Source organism: Bison bison, unplaced genomic scaffold, assembly GCF_000754665.1.
Source record: "Bison bison bison isolate TAMUID 2011002044 unplaced genomic scaffold, Bison_UMD1.0 scf7180017864516, whole genome shotgun sequence".
NCBI classification, from domain to species: Eukaryota; Metazoa; Chordata; class Mammalia; order Artiodactyla; family Bovidae; genus Bison; species Bison bison.
The window spans coordinates 410,264-414,487 of record NW_011495069.1 but is presented as its reverse complement, the minus strand read 5'-3'; the positions used below and the strand labels follow the sequence as shown (position 1 = coordinate 414,487).

General features: G+C 47.5%; 1 protein-coding gene across 1 annotated transcript in view; it reads right to left on the bottom strand.

The window, feature by feature from the left end:
• The window catches only part of ARHGEF10L (Rho guanine nucleotide exchange factor (GEF) 10-like), a 161,886-nt gene that overhangs the window by 88,055 nt on the left and 69,607 nt on the right, over positions 1–4,224 (bottom strand).

The window sequence follows — 4,224 nt, the reverse complement described above, 5'->3', positions numbered from 1 at the left end:
CTGAAAGATGATGCTGTGAAAGTGCTGCACTCAATATGCCAGCCAATTTGGAAAACTCAGCAGTGGCCACAGGACTGGAAAAAGTCAGTTTTCATTCCAATCCCAAAGAAAGGCAATGCCAAAGAATGCTCAAACTACCCCACAATTGCACTCATCTCACACGCTAGTAAGGTAATGCTCAAAATTCTCCAAGCCAGGCTTCAGCAATATGTGAACCGTGAACTTCCTGATGCTCAAGCTGGTTTTAGAAAAGACAGAGGAACCAGAGATCAAATTGCCAACATCCGCTGGATCATGAAAAGCAAAAGAGTTCCAGAAAAACATCTATTTCTGCTTTATTGACTATGCCAAAGCCTTTGACTGTGTGGATCACAAGAAACTCTGGAAAATTCTGAAAGAGATGGGAATACCAGACCAGCTGATCTGCCTCTTGAGAAATTTGTATGCAGGTCAGGAAGCAACAGTTAGAACTGGACATGGAACAACAGACTGGTTCCAAATAGAAAAGGGAGTACGTCAGGGCTGTATATTGTCACCCTGCTTATTTAACTTATATGCAGAGTACATCATGAGAAACGCTGGACTGGAAGAAACAAGCTGGAATCAAGATTTCTGGGAGAAATATCAATAACCTCAGATACGCAGATGACACCACCCTTATGGCAGAAAGTGAAGAGGAATTCAAAAGCCTCTTGATGAAGGTGAAAGTGGAGAGTGAAAAAGTTGGCTTAAAGCTCAACATTCAGAAAACGAAGATCATGGCATCCGGTCCCATCACTTCACAGGAAATAGATGGGGAAACAGTGGACACAGTGTCAGACTTTATTTTTCTGGGCTCCAAAATCACTGCAGATGGTGACTGCAGCCATGAAATTAAAAGATGCTTACTCTTTGGAAGGAAAGTTATGACCAACCTAGATAGCATATTGAAAAGCAGAGACATTACTTTGCCAACAAAGGTCTGTCTAGTCAAGGCTATGGTTTTTCCTGTGGTCATGTATGGATGTGAGAGTTGGACTGTGAAGAAGGCTGAGCGCCAAAGAATTGATGCTTTTGAACTGTGGTGTTGGAGAAGACCCTTGAGAATCCCTTGGACTGCAAGGAGATCCAACCAGCCCATTCTAAAGGAGATCAATCCTGGGATTTCTTTGGAAGGAATGATGCTAAAGCTGAAACTCCAGTACTTTGGCCACCTCATGTGAAGAGTTGACTCATTGGAAAAGACTCTGATGCTGGGAGGGATTGGGGGCAAAAGGAGAAGGGGACGACAGAGGATGAGATGGCTAGATGGCATCACTGACTCGATGGATATGAGTCTGAGTGAACTCTGGGAGTTGGTGATGGACAGGGAAGCCTGGCGTGCTGCAATTCATGGGGTCGCAAAGAGTTGGACACGACTGAGCAACTGATCTGATCTGATAGACAGCAGTCCACCAGGCTCCCCCGTCCCTGGGATTCTCCAGGCAAGAACACTGGAGTGGGTTGCCATTTCCTTCTCCAATGCATGAAAGTGAAAAGTGAAAGTGACGTTGCTCAGTCATGTCTGACTCTTAGCAACCCCATGGACTGCAGCCTTCCAGGCTCCTCCATCCATGGGATTTTCCAGGGAGTGGGTGCTCCTCAAATGCAGGGGCTTGAGATGGGGAGCCCCTGAAGACAGGCAGAATCGTGTTGTAGAAAAAGCAGGACCAAACAGATGTCTATTCGAATTCTGGCTGTGTGATCTGGGGCTGGTGGCTTAACCCTCTCTGATGTGACTGTCAACTGGAGCCATAGGCCCTACCCAACCAATCTCTCAGGTTGATTGAACAGGGGGAGCAACTGTGCTTCATCTGTCATAAAATGCCATCCAAATCCTTTGGAGTGAAGGGACAGAGCACTGGACTTGGAGTCAGAATGACCCAGGTTCAAATCCCAGCCCTGCCTCTGTAGCTTCCTCCACTGGAGAATAAGGAAGTAATACCCTAAGTCAATGGCATTCTAAGGCAATGCCAAAGAATGCTCAAACTACCGCACAACTGCACTCATCTCACACGCTAGTAAAGTAATGCTCACAATTCTCCAAGCCAGGCTTCAGCAATACCTGAACCGTGAACTTCCTGATGTTCAAGCTGGTTTTAGAAAAGGCAGAGGAACCAGAGATCAAATTGCCAACATCTGCTGGATCATGGAAAAAGCAAGAGAGTTCCAGAAAAACATCTATTTCTGCTTTATTGACTATGCCAAAGCCTTTGACTGTGTGGATCACAATAAACTGTGGAAAATTCTTCAAGACATGGGAATACCAGACCACCTGACCTGCCTCTTGAGAAATCTGTATGCAGGTCAAGAAGCAACAGTTAGAACTGGACATGGAACAACAGACTGGTTCCAAGTAGGTCAAGGCTGTATATTGTCACCCTGTTTATTTAACTTATATGCAGAGTACATCTTGAGAAACGCTGGACTGGAAGAAACACAAGCTGGAATCAAGATTGCCAGGAGAAATATCAATAACCTCAGATATGCAGATGACACCACTCTTATGGCAGAAAGTGAAGAGGAACTAAAAAGCCTCTTGATGAAAGTGAAAGTGGAGAATGAAAAAGTTGGCTTAAAGCTCAATATTCAGAAAACGAAGATCATGGCATCCGGTCCCATCACTTCACGGGAAATAGATGGGGAAACAGTGGAAACAGTGTCAGACTTTATTTTGGGGGGCTCCAAAATCACTGCAGATAGTGATTGCAGCCATGAAATTAAAAGATGCTTACTCTTTGGAAGGAAAGTTATGACCAACCTAGATAGCATATTCAAAAGCAGAGACATTACTTTGCCAACAAAGGTCCATCTAGTCAAGGCTATGGTTTTTCCTGTGGTCATGTATGGATGTGAGAGTTGGACTGTGAAGAAGGCTGAGCGCCAAAGAATTGATGCTTTTGAACTGTGGTGCTGGGATTTCTTTGGAAGGAATGATGCTAAAGCTGAAACTCCAGTACTTTGGCCACCTCATGCGAAGAGCTGACTCATTGGAAAAGACTCTGATGCTGGGAGGGATTGGGGGCAGGAGGAGAAGGGGAAGCCAGAGGATGAGATGGCTGGATGGCATCACTGACTCGATGGACTTGAGTCTGAGTGAACTCCGGGAGTTTGTGATGGACAGGGAGGCCTGGCGTGGTGCGATTCATGGGGTTGTAAAGAGTCGGACACGACTGAGCGACTGAACTGAACTGAACTGACCCTGAGTCAAGGGGCTTGCCAGGTGGCGCAGTGGTAGAGAACCCACCTGCCAGTGAAGGACATGCAAAACATGTGGGTTCGAGCCCTGAGTCAGGAAGATCCCCTGGAGTAAGAAATAGCAACTCCCTCCAGTATTCTTGGCTGGAAAACTTCACAGACAGAGGAGCCTGGCGGTTTACAATCCATGAGGTCTCAAAGAGTGACTGAGCACACACGCACACACACACACACACACACACACACACACACGGCGTAAGTCAAAGTTTCAAACCAAATTACATGAGACAAACCATGAAGAGCCGCTGGCGTGTTCAAGCAAAGATGCTCTTACGGTGAATGGATGTTAAACACCCCTCCTCCCTGGATCGTCCTCCTTCTAGCCAGGTGAGCATGTGGGCCTGTGCCAGCAGGACTGGCCCTTCTCTGCCCTGTGCACTCTCTGTGGCCACAATCTCTCCACCTTCCCAGCCCACCAGGGGCCTGTCTTCAGAGCAGGGCCCAGGCTTTCCCAGGCCTTCCCTGCTGCATTCAGCTTTAACAATCTGTCATTTCCAACAGCCCTGGGATGTCTGAACTATTAACCCATATTCAGGAGGAATGGAGGCACGGAGAAGTGAATGACTTGCCTGGGGATCCACAGAACCCAATGGCTCAGCGGTAAAGAATCTGCCTGCAATGCTGGAAATGTGGCAGGAGCCACGGGTTCGATCCCTGGGTCTGGAAAATCTCCTGGAGAAGGAAGGGCAACCCACTCCAGTACTCTTGCCTAGAAAATCTGGACAAAAGAGCCTGAAGGGCTACAGTCCATAAGGGTTGCAAAAGAGTGGGATACGACTTAGAAAAGAATCGGACACAGTCGGGGATCCACAACCCAGCAACCCCCTGCCAGAGAAGCCCAAACCCCACCCCCTGAAGCCCCAATATTCCCCTGGAAGCTCTATACCGCTCCCATGGAGCCCTAACCCCGCCCCCATGGAGCTCTAACCCCGCCCATAGAGCCCTAAA